This window comes from Schistocerca gregaria, unplaced genomic scaffold, assembly GCF_023897955.1.
Source record: "Schistocerca gregaria isolate iqSchGreg1 unplaced genomic scaffold, iqSchGreg1.2 ptg000570l, whole genome shotgun sequence".
Classification (NCBI taxonomy): Eukaryota; Metazoa; Arthropoda; class Insecta; order Orthoptera; family Acrididae; genus Schistocerca; species Schistocerca gregaria.
In genome coordinates this window covers 16,614-29,383 of record NW_026061961.1, presented here as the reverse complement: position 1 = coordinate 29,383, position 12,770 = coordinate 16,614, and the positions used below count along the sequence as shown (strand labels likewise).

At 53.7% G+C, this 12,770-nt stretch overlaps 25 non-coding genes across 25 annotated transcripts; all 25 read right to left on the bottom strand.

The window, feature by feature from the left end:
• Window positions 1–137: 137 nt before the first annotated feature.
• On the bottom strand, window positions 138–219 carry Trnal-uag (transfer RNA leucine (anticodon UAG)). Its single transcript has one exon. It is a non-coding gene; the product is annotated as a tRNA-Leu (tRNA).
• Window positions 220–672: 453 nt separating this feature from the next.
• On the bottom strand, window positions 673–744 carry Trnah-gug (transfer RNA histidin (anticodon GUG)). The gene has a single exon. It is a non-coding gene; the product is annotated as a tRNA-His (tRNA).
• A 392-nt stretch (window positions 745–1,136) lies between these two features.
• Window positions 1,137–1,208, bottom strand: Trnae-cuc (transfer RNA glutamic acid (anticodon CUC)). The gene has a single exon. It is a non-coding gene; the product is annotated as a tRNA-Glu (tRNA).
• A 445-nt stretch (window positions 1,209–1,653) lies between these two features.
• Window positions 1,654–1,735, bottom strand: Trnal-uag (transfer RNA leucine (anticodon UAG)). Its single transcript has one exon. It is a non-coding gene; the product is annotated as a tRNA-Leu (tRNA).
• A 453-nt stretch (window positions 1,736–2,188) lies between these two features.
• On the bottom strand, window positions 2,189–2,260 carry Trnah-gug (transfer RNA histidin (anticodon GUG)). The gene has a single exon. It is a non-coding gene; the product is annotated as a tRNA-His (tRNA).
• A 391-nt stretch (window positions 2,261–2,651) lies between these two features.
• Window positions 2,652–2,723, bottom strand: Trnae-cuc (transfer RNA glutamic acid (anticodon CUC)). The gene has a single exon. It is a non-coding gene; the product is annotated as a tRNA-Glu (tRNA).
• Window positions 2,724–3,168: 445 nt separating this feature from the next.
• Trnal-uag (transfer RNA leucine (anticodon UAG)) lies at window positions 3,169–3,250 on the bottom strand. Its single transcript has one exon. It is a non-coding gene; the product is annotated as a tRNA-Leu (tRNA).
• Window positions 3,251–3,703: 453 nt separating this feature from the next.
• Window positions 3,704–3,775, bottom strand: Trnah-gug (transfer RNA histidin (anticodon GUG)). Its single transcript has one exon. It is a non-coding gene; the product is annotated as a tRNA-His (tRNA).
• Window positions 3,776–4,167: 392 nt separating this feature from the next.
• Window positions 4,168–4,239, bottom strand: Trnae-cuc (transfer RNA glutamic acid (anticodon CUC)). Its single transcript has one exon. It is a non-coding gene; the product is annotated as a tRNA-Glu (tRNA).
• A 445-nt stretch (window positions 4,240–4,684) lies between these two features.
• Trnal-uag (transfer RNA leucine (anticodon UAG)) lies at window positions 4,685–4,766 on the bottom strand. Its single transcript has one exon. It is a non-coding gene; the product is annotated as a tRNA-Leu (tRNA).
• Window positions 4,767–5,219: 453 nt separating this feature from the next.
• On the bottom strand, window positions 5,220–5,291 carry Trnah-gug (transfer RNA histidin (anticodon GUG)). Its single transcript has one exon. It is a non-coding gene; the product is annotated as a tRNA-His (tRNA).
• Window positions 5,292–5,683: 392 nt separating this feature from the next.
• On the bottom strand, window positions 5,684–5,755 carry Trnae-cuc (transfer RNA glutamic acid (anticodon CUC)). The gene has a single exon. It is a non-coding gene; the product is annotated as a tRNA-Glu (tRNA).
• A 445-nt stretch (window positions 5,756–6,200) lies between these two features.
• Window positions 6,201–6,282, bottom strand: Trnal-uag (transfer RNA leucine (anticodon UAG)). The gene has a single exon. It is a non-coding gene; the product is annotated as a tRNA-Leu (tRNA).
• A 453-nt stretch (window positions 6,283–6,735) lies between these two features.
• On the bottom strand, window positions 6,736–6,807 carry Trnah-gug (transfer RNA histidin (anticodon GUG)). Its single transcript has one exon. It is a non-coding gene; the product is annotated as a tRNA-His (tRNA).
• A 391-nt stretch (window positions 6,808–7,198) lies between these two features.
• On the bottom strand, window positions 7,199–7,270 carry Trnae-cuc (transfer RNA glutamic acid (anticodon CUC)). The gene has a single exon. It is a non-coding gene; the product is annotated as a tRNA-Glu (tRNA).
• Window positions 7,271–7,715: 445 nt separating this feature from the next.
• On the bottom strand, window positions 7,716–7,797 carry Trnal-uag (transfer RNA leucine (anticodon UAG)). Its single transcript has one exon. It is a non-coding gene; the product is annotated as a tRNA-Leu (tRNA).
• Window positions 7,798–8,250: 453 nt separating this feature from the next.
• Trnah-gug (transfer RNA histidin (anticodon GUG)) lies at window positions 8,251–8,322 on the bottom strand. The gene has a single exon. It is a non-coding gene; the product is annotated as a tRNA-His (tRNA).
• Window positions 8,323–8,713: 391 nt separating this feature from the next.
• Window positions 8,714–8,785, bottom strand: Trnae-cuc (transfer RNA glutamic acid (anticodon CUC)). Its single transcript has one exon. It is a non-coding gene; the product is annotated as a tRNA-Glu (tRNA).
• Window positions 8,786–9,230: 445 nt separating this feature from the next.
• Trnal-uag (transfer RNA leucine (anticodon UAG)) lies at window positions 9,231–9,312 on the bottom strand. The gene has a single exon. It is a non-coding gene; the product is annotated as a tRNA-Leu (tRNA).
• A 453-nt stretch (window positions 9,313–9,765) lies between these two features.
• On the bottom strand, window positions 9,766–9,837 carry Trnah-gug (transfer RNA histidin (anticodon GUG)). The gene has a single exon. It is a non-coding gene; the product is annotated as a tRNA-His (tRNA).
• A 392-nt stretch (window positions 9,838–10,229) lies between these two features.
• Trnae-cuc (transfer RNA glutamic acid (anticodon CUC)) lies at window positions 10,230–10,301 on the bottom strand. The gene has a single exon. It is a non-coding gene; the product is annotated as a tRNA-Glu (tRNA).
• Window positions 10,302–10,746: 445 nt separating this feature from the next.
• Trnal-uag (transfer RNA leucine (anticodon UAG)) lies at window positions 10,747–10,828 on the bottom strand. The gene has a single exon. It is a non-coding gene; the product is annotated as a tRNA-Leu (tRNA).
• A 453-nt stretch (window positions 10,829–11,281) lies between these two features.
• On the bottom strand, window positions 11,282–11,353 carry Trnah-gug (transfer RNA histidin (anticodon GUG)). Its single transcript has one exon. It is a non-coding gene; the product is annotated as a tRNA-His (tRNA).
• Window positions 11,354–11,738: 385 nt separating this feature from the next.
• On the bottom strand, window positions 11,739–11,810 carry Trnae-cuc (transfer RNA glutamic acid (anticodon CUC)). The gene has a single exon. It is a non-coding gene; the product is annotated as a tRNA-Glu (tRNA).
• A 445-nt stretch (window positions 11,811–12,255) lies between these two features.
• Window positions 12,256–12,337, bottom strand: Trnal-uag (transfer RNA leucine (anticodon UAG)). Its single transcript has one exon. It is a non-coding gene; the product is annotated as a tRNA-Leu (tRNA).
• Between the last annotated feature and the right edge of the window lie 433 nt (window positions 12,338–12,770).

Genomic DNA, 12,770 nt, shown 5'->3' with positions numbered 1-12,770 from the left:
GGCTCCGAAGAGACTGGTGCCTGATACCAGCGCCTTAGACCGCTCGGCCACGCTACCTACACAACACGCGCGTCACAAGAGCTGCGTCCTACCCCACGAGAACACACCGCATCGGCACAAAAATGAGACGTCAAAATTGGCAACGGTGGGATTCGAACCCACGCCTCCGAAAAGACTGGTGCCTAAAACCAGCGCCTTAGACCGCTCGGCCACGTTACCGTTGGAGCAGCAGCGGCAAAACGTTTCATTTGTACTACAAAGGTCACTTCGAAGTGGAAGTATCTTGGCAATCGCCGTGCCATGTCCACTGGAAGCATCTCTTTAGGCCATCCACAACAAGAAAGTGCCGTGCCCGCCGTATGGTAGCGACGCCACTTGTCTGTAGCTGTCGCAGTTAAGGAGACAGCATCAAGAGACGTTTTCGTGCCGTGACCATGTTTCGAAACCTGGGCTTTCCGTAACCACTAAAGTATCATAGCTGTACCTGTCGGGCGGAGCTAGAATGTTCCATGTAACAGACATATGTGAGCTCAAGAAGGTTGCACTTGTGATGAAGTGGTAGTACGGACTGCGGCCTGCGGAACACGAGTGAAAAACCAAGGAAGCACTGTGATTTCGGGTACTCGTGCACTATCGTCAATGCAACGGCAGCAAGGAGAAACTTTCAAAAATTGCCGTGACCAGGATTCGAACCTGGGTTATTGCGGCCACAACGCAATGTCCTAACCACTAGACGATCACGGCCATGGCCACGGAGGCGCCCACGGAAGCAGCTGGCTGGAATGCAAGTGTCGATACACAGCAAAGCCTAAGCCTAGGCCAAGGTGTACGCCACAGCAGTGGCAGACACGGTCTCCATCACATGCATGCGAGCAAATGAACGTGCCTGCGCTGTCAGTACACTAACTACAGTGGTTAGCTGCATCCACCTCCGTGGCAATGTGTTGCAGACCTCCAAGCCTCTTGACAACAGGTACCGGTATGTGGCTGGATAACAAGTGGATAGACGCCGCATCTCTCTCGCCGTCAGGTGTTGCAACGAATCATACTTAACGTGGCTTTGTGCACGCGTCAGCGTAGCGTCAGTCGAGCAAAGTCGAGACAAGTCGCATAAGAGGAGCAACAAAAACGCGCACTTCCGGTACCGGGAATCGAACCCGGGCCTCCTGGGTGAGAGCCAGGTATCCTAGCCACTAGACCACACCGGATAACGACGGCAGCGCTCCTCCAGCGAACGCAGCAGCAACCCACGGTTAATCGACGACAAGTGTAAAAAAATCCACTCTCTCGCGTTATAGAGCGGCGTGCTCCGGACGCATTTCGTGGAGACGAACGCCAGCAATGATGAGAGCAAAAGGCGCCTACAAATCCTGTCGTTGCACCACGCACTGTTCTACGACAATTCACGAAACAGACGCTCACGCCTTGTTGTGCCGTTTTCTTTGCGGGCAATGAGTGCAGCTGTCTACGACACAGGCAACATTACACGTTTGGCACCTGTGGGTTTGGAACCCACGCCTCCAAAGAGACTGGTGCCTGATACCAGCGCCTTAGACCGCTCGGCCACGCTACCTACACAACACGCGCGTCACAAGAGCTGCGTCCTACCCCACGAGAACACACCGCATCGGCACAAAAATGAGACGTCAAAATTGGCAACGGTGGGATTCGAACCCACGCCTCCGAAAAGACTGGTGCCTAAAACCAGCGCCTTAGACCGCTCGGCCACGTTACCGTTGGAGCAGCAGCGGCAAAACGTTTCATTTGTACTACAAAGGTCACTTCGAAGTGGAAGTATCTTGGCAATCGCCGTGCCATGTCCACTGGAAGCATCTCTTTAGGCCATCCACAACAAGAAAGTGCCGTGCCCGCCGTATGGTAGCGACGCCACTTGTCTGTAGCTGTCGCAGTTAAGGAGACAGCATCAAGAGACGTTTTCGTGCCGTGACCATGTTTCGAAACCTGGGCTTTCCGTAACCACTAAAGTATCATAGCTGTACCTGTCGGGCGGAGCTAGAATGTTCCATGTAACAGACATATGTGAGCTCAAGAAGGTTGCACTTGTGATGAAGTGGTAGTACGGACTGCGGCCTGCGGAACACGAGTGAAAAACCAAGGAAGCACTGTGATTTCGGGTACTCGTGCACTATCGTCAATGCAACGGCAGCAAGGAGAAACTTTCAAAAATTGCCGTGACCAGGATTCGAACCTGGGTTATTGCGGCCACAACGCAATGTCCTAACCACTAGACGATCACGGCCATGGCCACGGAGGCGCCCACGGAAGCAGCTGGCTGGAATGCAAGTGTCGATACACAGCAAAGCCTAAGCCTAGGCCAAGGTGTACGCCACAGCAGTGGCAGACACGGTCTCCATCACATGCATGCGAGCAAATGAACGTGCCTGCGCTGTCAGTACACTAACTACAGTGGTTAGCTGCATCCACCTCCGTGGCAATGTGTTGCAGACCTCCAAGCCTCTTGACAACAGGTACCGGTATGTGGCTGGATAACAAGTGGATAGACGCCCATCTCTCTCGCCGTCAGGTGTTGCAACGAATCATACTTAACGTGGCTTTGTGCACGCGTCAGCGTAGCGTCAGTCGAGCAAAGTCGAGACAAGTCGCATAAGAGGAGCAACAAAAACGCGCACTTCCGGTACCGGGAATCGAACCCGGGCCTCCTGGGTGAGAGCCAGGTATCCTAGCCACTAGACCACACCGGATAACGACGGCAGCGCTGCTCCAGCGAACGCAGCAGCAACCCACGGTTAATCGACGACAAGTGTAAAAAAATCCACTCTCTCGCGTTATAGAGCGGCGTGCTCCGGACGCATTTCGTGGAGACGAACGCCAGCAATGATGAGAGCAAAAGGCGCCTACAAATCCTGTCGTTGCACCACGCACTGTTCTACGACAATTCACGAAACAGACGCTCACGCCTTGTTGTGCCGTTTTCTTTGCGGGCAATGAGTGCAGCTGTCTACGACACAGGCAACATTACACGTTTGGCACCTGTGGGTTTGGAACCCACGCCTCCAAAGAGACTGGTGCCTGATACCAGCGCCTTAGACCGCTCGGCCACGCTACCTACACAACACGCGCGTCACAAGAGCTGCGTCCTACCCCACGAGAACACACCGCATCGGCACAAAAATGAGACGTCAAAATTGGCAACGGTGGGATTCGAACCCACGCCTCCGAAAAGACTGGTGCCTAAAACCAGCGCCTTAGACCGCTCGGCCACGTTACCGTTGGAGCAGCAGCGGCAAAACGTTTCATTTGTACTACAAAGGTCACTTCGAAGTGGAAGTATCTTGGCAATCGCCGTGCCATGTCCACTGGAAGCATCTCTTTAGGCCATCCACAACAAGAAAGTGCCGTGCCCGCCGTATGGTAGCGACGCCACTTGTCTGTAGCTGTCGCAGTTAAGGAGACAGCATCAAGAGACGTTTTCGTGCCGTGACCATGTTTCGAAACCTGGGCTTTCCGTAACCACTAAAGTATCATAGCTGTACCTGTCGGGCGGAGCTAGAATGTTCCATGTAACAGACATATGTGAGCTCAAGAAGGTTGCACTTGTGATGAAGTGGTAGTACGGACTGCGGCCTGCGGAACACGAGTGAAAAACCAAGGAAGCACTGTGATTTCGGGTACTCGTGCACTATCGTCAATGCAACGGCAGCAAGGAGAAACTTTCAAAAATTGCCGTGACCAGGATTCGAACCTGGGTTATTGCGGCCACAACGCAATGTCCTAACCACTAGACGATCACGGCCATGGCCACGGAGGCGCCCACGGAAGCAGCTGGCTGGAATGCAAGTGTCGATACACAGCAAAGCCTAAGCCTAGGCCAAGGTGTACGCCACAGCAGTGGCAGACACGGTCTCCATCACATGCATGCGAGCAAATGAACGTGCCTGCGCTGTCAGTACACTAACTACAGTGGTTAGCTGCATCCACCTCCGTGGCAATGTGTTGCAGACCTCCAAGCCTCTTGACAACAGGTACCGGTATGTGGCTGGATAACAAGTGGATAGACGCCGCATCTCTCTCGCCGTCAGGTGTTGCAACGAATCATACTTAACGTGGCTTTGTGCACGCGTCAGCGTAGCGTCAGTCGAGCAAAGTCGAGACAAGTCGCATAAGAGGAGCAACAAAAACGCGCACTTCCGGTACCGGGAATCGAACCCGGGCCTCCTGGGTGAGAGCCAGGTATCCTAGCCACTAGACCACACCGGATAACGACGGCAGCGCTCCTCCAGCGAACGCAGCAGCAACCCACGGTTAATCGACGACAAGTGTAAAAAAATCCACTCTCTCGCGTTATAGAGCGGCGTGCTCCGGACGCATTTCGTGGAGACGAACGCCAGCAATGATGAGAGCAAAAGGCGCCTACAAATCCTGTCGTTGCACCACGCACTGTTCTACGACAATTCACGAAACAGACGCTCACGCCTTGTTGTGCCGTTTTCTTTGCGGGCAATGAGTGCAGCTGTCTACGACACAGGCAACATTACACGTTTGGCACCTGTGGGTTTGGAACCCACGCCTCCAAAGAGACTGGTGCCTGATACCAGCGCCTTAGACCGCTCGGCCACGCTACCTACACAACACGCGCGTCACAAGAGCTGCGTCCTACCCCACGAGAACACACCGCATCGGCACAAAAATGAGACGTCAAAATTGGCAACGGTGGGATTCGAACCCACGCCTCCGAAAAGACTGGTGCCTAAAACCAGCGCCTTAGACCGCTCGGCCACGTTACCGTTGGAGCAGCAGCGGCAAAACGTTTCATTTGTACTACAAAGGTCACTTCGAAATGGAAGTATCTTGGCAATCGCCGTGCCATGTCCACTGGAAGCATCTCTTTAGGCCATCCACAACAAGAAAGTGCCGTGCCCGCCGTATGGTAGCGACGCCACTTGTCTGTAGCTGTCGCAGTTAAGGAGACAGCATCAAGAGACGTTTTCGTGCCGTGACCATGTTTCGAAACCTGGGCTTTCCGTAACCACTAAAGTATCATAGCTGTACCTGTCGGGCGGAGCTAGAATGTTCCATGTAACAGACATATGTGAGCTCAAGAAGGTTGCACTTGTGATGAAGTGGTAGTACGGACTGCGGCCTGCGGAACACGAGTGAAAAACCAAGGAAGCACTGTGATTTCGGGTACTCGTGCACTATCGTCAATGCAACGGCAGCAAGGAGAAACTTTCAAAAATTGCCGTGACCAGGATTCGAACCTGGGTTATTGCGGCCACAACGCAATGTCCTAACCACTAGACGATCACGGCCATGGCCACGGAGGCGCCCACGGAAGCAGCTGGCTGGAATGCAAGTGTCGATACACAGCAAAGCCTAAGCCTAGGCCAAGGTGTACGCCACAGCAGTGGCAGACACGGTCTCCATCACATGCATGCGAGCTAATGAACGTGCCTGCGCTGTCAGTACACTAACTACAGTGGTTAGCTGCATCCACCTCCGTGGCAATGTGTTGCAGACCTCCAAGCCTCTTGACAACAGGTACCGGTATGTGGCTGGATAACAAGTGGATAGACGCCGCATCTCTCTCGCCGTCAGGTGTTGCAACGAATCATACTTAACGTGGCTTTGTGCACGCGTCAGCGTAGCGTCAGTCGAGCAAAGTCGAGACAAGTCGCATAAGAGGAGCAACAAAAACGCGCACTTCCGGTACCGGGAATCGAACCCGGGCCTCCTGGGTGAGAGCCAGGTATCCTAGCCACTAGACCACACCGGATAACGACGGCAGCGCTCCTCCAGCGAACGCAGCAGCAACCCACGGTTAATCGACGACAAGTGTAAAAAAATCCACTCTCTCGCGTTATAGAGCGGCGTGCTCCGGACGCATTTCGTGGAGACGAACGCCAGCAATGATGAGAGCAAAAGGCGCCTACAAATCCTGTCGTTGCACCACGCACTGTTCTACGACAATTCACGAAACAGACGCTCACGCCTTGTTGTGCCGTTTTCTTTGCGGGCAATGAGTGCAGCTGTCTACGACACAGGCAACATTACACGTTTGGCACCTGTGGGTTTGGAACCCACGCCTCCAAAGAGACTGGTGCCTGATACCAGCGCCTTAGACCGCTCGGCCACGCTACCTACACAACACGCGCGTCACAAGAGCTGCGTCCTACCCCACGAGAACACACCGCATCGGCACAAAAATGAGACGTCAAAATTGGCAACGGTGGGATTCGAACCCACGCCTCCGAAAAGACTGGTGCCTAAAACCAGCGCCTTAGACCGCTCGGCCACGTTACCGTTGGAGCAGCAGCGGCAAAACGTTTCATTTGTACTACAAAGGTCACTTCGAAATGGAAGTATCTTGGCAATCGCCGTGCCATGTCCACTGGAAGCATCTCTTTAGGCCATCCACAACAAGAAAGTGCCGTGCCCGCCGTATGGTAGCGACGCCACTTGTCTGTAGCTGTCGCAGTTAAGGAGACAGCATCAAGAGACGTTTTCGTGCCGTGACCATGTTTCGAAACCTGGGCTTTCCGTAACCACTAAAGTATCATAGCTGTACCTGTCGGGCGGAGCTAGAATGTTCCATGTAACAGACATATGTGAGCTCAAGAAGGTTGCACTTGTGATGAAGTGGTAGTACGGACTGCGGCCTGCGGAACACGAGTGAAAAACCAAGGAAGCACTGTGATTTCGGGTACTCGTGCACTATCGTCAATGCAACGGCAGCAAGGAGAAACTTTCAAAAATTGCCGTGACCAGGATTCGAACCTGGGTTATTGCGGCCACAACGCAATGTCCTAACCACTAGACGATCACGGCCATGGCCACGGAGGCGCCCACGGAAGCAGCTGGCTGGAATGCAAGTGTCGATACACAGCAAAGCCTAAGCCTAGGCCAAGGTGTACGCCACAGCAGTGGCAGACACGGTCTCCATCACATGCATGCGAGCTAATGAACGTGCCTGCGCTGTCAGTACACTAACTACAGTGGTTAGCTGCATCCACCTCCGTGGCAATGTGTTGCAGACCTCCAAGCCTCTTGACAACAGGTACCGGTATGTGGCTGGATAACAAGTGGATAGACGCCCATCTCTCTCGCCGTCAGGTGTTGCAACGAATCATACTTAACGTGGCTTTGTGCACGCGTCAGCGTAGCGTCAGTCGAGCAAAGTCGAGACAAGTCGCATAAGAGGAGCAACAAAAACGCGCACTTCCGGTACCGGGAATCGAACCCGGGCCTCCTGGGTGAGAGCCAGGTATCCTAGCCACTAGACCACACCGGATAACGACGGCAGCGCTCCTCCAGCGAACGCAGCAGCAACCCACGGTTAATCGACGACAAGTGTAAAAAAATCCACTCTCTCGCGTTATAGAGCGGCGTGCTCCGGACGCATTTCGTGGAGACGAACGCCAGCAATGATGAGAGCAAAAGGCGCCTACAAATCCTGTCGTTGCACCACGCACTGTTCTACGACAATTCACGAAACAGACGCTCACGCCTTGTTGTGCCGTTTTCTTTGCGGGCAATGAGTGCAGCTGTCTACGACACAGGCAACATTACACGTTTGGCACCTGTGGGTTTGGAACCCACGCCTCCAAAGAGACTGGTGCCTGATACCAGCGCCTTAGACCGCTCGGCCACGCTACCTACACAACACGCGCGTCACAAGAGCTGCGTCCTACCCCACGAGAACACACCGCATCGGCACAAAAATGAGACGTCAAAATTGGCAACGGTGGGATTCGAACCCACGCCTCCGAAAAGACTGGTGCCTAAAACCAGCGCCTTAGACCGCTCGGCCACGTTACCGTTGGAGCAGCAGCGGCAAAACGTTTCATTTGTACTACAAAGGTCACTTCGAAGTGGAAGTATCTTGGCAATCGCCGTGCCATGTCCACTGGAAGCATCTCTTTAGGCCATCCACAACAAGAAAGTGCCGTGCCCGCCGTATGGTAGCGACGCCACTTGTCTGTAGCTGTCGCAGTTAAGGAGACAGCATCAAGAGACGTTTTCGTGCCGTGACCATGTTTCGAAACCTGGGCTTTCCGTAACCACTAAAGTATCATAGCTGTACCTGTCGGGCGGAGCTAGAATGTTCCATGTAACAGACATATGTGAGCTCAAGAAGGTTGCACTTGTGATGAAGTGGTAGTACGGACTGCGGCCTGCGGAACACGAGTGAAAAACCAAGGAAGCACTGTGATTTCGGGTACTCGTGCACTATCGTCAATGCAACGGCAGCAAGGAGAAACTTTCAAAAATTGCCGTGACCAGGATTCGAACCTGGGTTATTGCGGCCACAACGCAATGTCCTAACCACTAGACGATCACGGCCATGGCCACGGAGGCGCCCACGGAAGCAGCTGGCTGGAATGCAAGTGTCGATACACAGCAAAGCCTAAGCCTAGGCCAAGGTGTACGCCACAGCAGTGGCAGACACGGTCTCCATCACATGCATGCGAGCTAATGAACGTGCCTGCGCTGTCAGTACACTAACTACAGTGGTTAGCTGCATCCACCTCCGTGGCAATGTGTTGCAGACCTCCAAGCCTCTTGACAACAGGTACCGGTATGTGGCTGGATAACAAGTGGATAGACGCCCATCTCTCTCGCCGTCAGGTGTTGCAACGAATCATACTTAACGTGGCTTTGTGCACGCGTCAGCGTAGCGTCAGTCGAGCAAAGTCGAGACAAGTCGCATAAGAGGAGCAACAAAAACGCGCACTTCCGGTACCGGGAATCGAACCCGGGCCTCCTGGGTGAGAGCCAGGTATCCTAGCCACTAGACCACACCGGATAACGACGGCAGCGCTCCTCCAGCGAACGCAGCAGCAACCCACGGTTAATCGACGACAAGTGTAAAAAAATCCACTCTCTCGCGTTATAGAGCGGCGTGCTCCGGACGCATTTCGTGGAGACGAACGCCAGCAATGATGAGAGCAAAAGGCGCCTACAAATCCTGTCGTTGCACCACGCACTGTTCTACGACAATTCACGAAACAGACGCTCACGCCTTGTTGTGCCGTTTTCTTTGCGGGCAATGAGTGCAGCTGTCTACGACACAGGCAACATTACACGTTTGGCACCTGTGGGTTTGGAACCCACGCCTCCAAAGAGACTGGTGCCTGATACCAGCGCCTTAGACCGCTCGGCCACGCTACCTACACAACACGCGCGTCACAAGAGCTGCGTCCTACCCCACGAGAACACACCGCATCGGCACAAAAATGAGACGTCAAAATTGGCAACGGTGGGATTCGAACCCACGCCTCCGAAAAGACTGGTGCCTAAAACCAGCGCCTTAGACCGCTCGGCCACGTTACCGTTGGAGCAGCAGCGGCAAAACGTTTCATTTGTACTACAAAGGTCACTTCGAAATGGAAGTATCTTGGCAATCGCCGTGCCATGTCCACTGGAAGCATCTCTTTAGGCCATCCACAACAAGAAAGTGCCGTGCCCGCCGTATGGTAGCGACGCCACTTGTCTGTAGCTGTCGCAGTTAAGGAGACAGCATCAAGAGACGTTTTCGTGCCGTGACCATGTTTCGAAACCTGGGCTTTCCGTAACCACTAAAGTATCATAGCTGTACCTGTCGGGCGGAGCTAGAATGTTCCATGTAACAGACATATGTGAGCTCAAGAAGGTTGCACTTGTGATGAAGTGGTAGTACGGACTGCGGCCTGCGGAACACGAGTGAAAAACCAAGGAAGCACTGTGATTTCGGGTACTCGTGCACTATCGTCAATGCAACGGCAGCAAGGAGAAACTTTCAAAAATTGCCGTGACCAGGATTCGAACCTGGGTTATTGCGGCCACAACGCAATGTCCTAACCACTAGACGATCACGGCCATGGCCACGGAGGCGCCCACGGAAGCAGCTGGCTGGAATGCAAGTGTCGATACACAGCAAAGCCTAAGCCTAGGCCAAGGTGTACGCCACAGCAGTGGCAGACACGGTCTCCATCACATGCATGCGAGCAAATGAACGTGCCTGCGCTGTCAGTACACTAACTACAGTGGTTAGCTGCATCCACCTCCGTGGCAATGTGTTGCAGACCTCCAAGCCTCTTGACAACAGGTACCGGTATGTGGCTGGATAACAAGTGGATAGACGCCGCATCTCTCTCGCCGTCAGGTGTTGCAACGAATCATACTTAACGTGGCTTTGTGCACGCGTCAGCGTAGCGTCAGTCGAGCAAAGTCGAGACAAGTCGCATAAGAGGAGAAACAAAAACGCGCACTTCCGGTACCGGGAATCGAACCCGGGCCTCCTGGGTGAGAGCCAGGTATCCTAGCCACTAGACCACACCGGATAACGACGGCAGCGCTCCTCCAGCGAACGCAGCAGCAACCCACGGTTAATCGACGACAAGTGTAAAAAAATCCACTCTCTCGCGTTATAGAGCGGCGTGCTCCGGACGCATTTCGTGGAGACGAACGCCAGCAATGATGAGAGCAAAAGGCGCCTACAAATCCTGTCGTTGCACCACGCACTGTTCTACGACAATTCACGAAACAGACGCTCACGCCTTGTTGTGCCGTTTTCTTTGCGGGCAATGAGTGCAGCTGTCTACGACACAGGCAACATTACACGTTTGGCACCTGTGGGTTTGGAACCCACGCCTCCAAAGAGACTGGTGCCTGATACCAGCGCCTTAGACCGCTCGGCCACGCTACCTACACAACACGCGCGTCACAAGAGCTGCGTCCTACCCCACGAGAACACACCGCATCGGCACAAAAATGAGACGTCAAAATTGGCAACGGTGGGATTCGAACCCACGCCTCCGAAAAGACTGGTGCCTAAAACCAGCGCCTTAGACCGCTCGGCCACGTTACCGTTGGAGCAGCAGCGGCAAAACGTTTCATTTGTACTACAAAGGTCACTTCGAAATGGAAGTATCTTGGCAATCGCCGTGCCATGTCCACTGGAAGCATCTCTTTAGGCCATCCACAACAAGAAAGTGCCGTGCCCGCCGTATGGTAGCGACGCCACTTGTCTGTAGCTGTCGCAGTTAAGGAGACAGCATCAAGAGACGTTTTCGTGCCGTGACCATGTTTCGAAACCTGGGCTTTCCGTAACCACTAAAGTATCATAGCTGTACCTGTCGGGCGGAGCTAGAATGTTCCATGTAACAGACATATGTGAGCTCAAGAAGGTTGCACTTGTGATGAAGTGGTAGTACGGACTGCGGCCTGCGGAACACGAGTGAAAAACCAAGGAAGCACTGTGATTTCGGGTACTCGTGCACTATCGTCAATGCAACGGCAGCAAGGAGAAACTTTCAAAAATTGCCGTGACCAGGATTCGAACCTGGGTTATTGCGGCCACAACGCAATGTCCTAACCACTAGACGATCACGGCCATGGCCACGGAGGCGCCCACGGAAGCAGCTGGCTGGAATGCAAGTGTCGATACACAGCAAAGCCTAGGCCAAGGTGTACGCCACAGCAGTGGCAGACACGATCTCCATCACATGCATGCGAGCAAATGAACGTGCCTGCGCTGTCAGTACACTAACTACAGTGGTTAGCTGCATCCACCTCCGTGCAATGTGTTGCAGACCTCCAAGCCTCTTGACAACAGGTACCGGTATGTGGCTGGATAACAAGTGGATAGACGCCGCATCTCTCTCGCCGTCAGGTGTTGCAACGAATCATACTTAACGTGGCTTTGTGCACGCGTCAGCGTAGCGTCAGTCGAGCAAAGTCGAGACAAGTCGCATAAGAGGAGCAACAAAAACGCGCACTTCCGGTACCGGGAATCGAACCCGGGCCTCCTGGGTGAGAGCCAGGTATCCTAGCCACTAGACCACACCGGATAACGACGGCAGCGCTCCTCCAGCGAACGCAGTAGCAACCCACGGTTAATCGACGACAATTGTAAAAAAATCCACTCTCTCGCGTTATAGAGCGGCGTGCTCCGGACGCATTTCGTGGAGACGAACGCCAGCAATGATGAGAGCAAAAGGCGCCTACAAATCCTGTCGTTGTACCACGCACTGTTCTACGACAATTCACGAAACAGACGCTCACGCCTTGTTGTGCCGTTTTCTTTGCGGGCAATGAGTGCAGCTGTCTACGACACAGGCAACATTACACGTTTGGCACCTGTGGGTTTGGAACCCACGCCTCCAAAGAGACTGGTGCCTGATACCAGCGCCTTAGACCGCTCGGCCACGCTACCTACACAACACGCGCGTCACAAGAGCTGCGTCCTACCCCACGAGAACACACCGCATCGGCACAAAAATGAGACGTCAAAATTGGCAACGGTGGGATTCGAACCCACGCCTCCGAAAAGACTGGTGCCTAAAACCAGCGCCTTAGACCGCTCGGCCACGTTACCGTTGGAGCAGCAGCGGCAAAACGTTTCATTTGTACTACAAAGGTCACTTCGAAATGGAAGTATCTTGGCAATCGCCGTGCCATGTCCACTGGAAGCATCTCTTTAGGCCATCCACAACAAGAAAGTGCCGTGCCCGCCGTATGGTAGCGACGCCACTTGTCTGTAGCTGTCGCAGTTAAGGAGACAGCATCAAGAGACGTTTTCGTGCCGTGACCATGTTTCGAAACCTGGGCTTTCCGTAACCACTAAAGTATCATAGCTGTACCTGTCGGGCGGAGCTAGAATGTTCCATGTAACAGACATATGTGAGCTCAAGAAGGTTGCACTTGTGATGAAGTGGTAGTACGGACTGCGGCCTGCGGAACACGAGTGAAAAACCAAGGAAGCACTGTGATTTCGGGTACTCGTGCACTATCGTCAATGCAACGGCAGC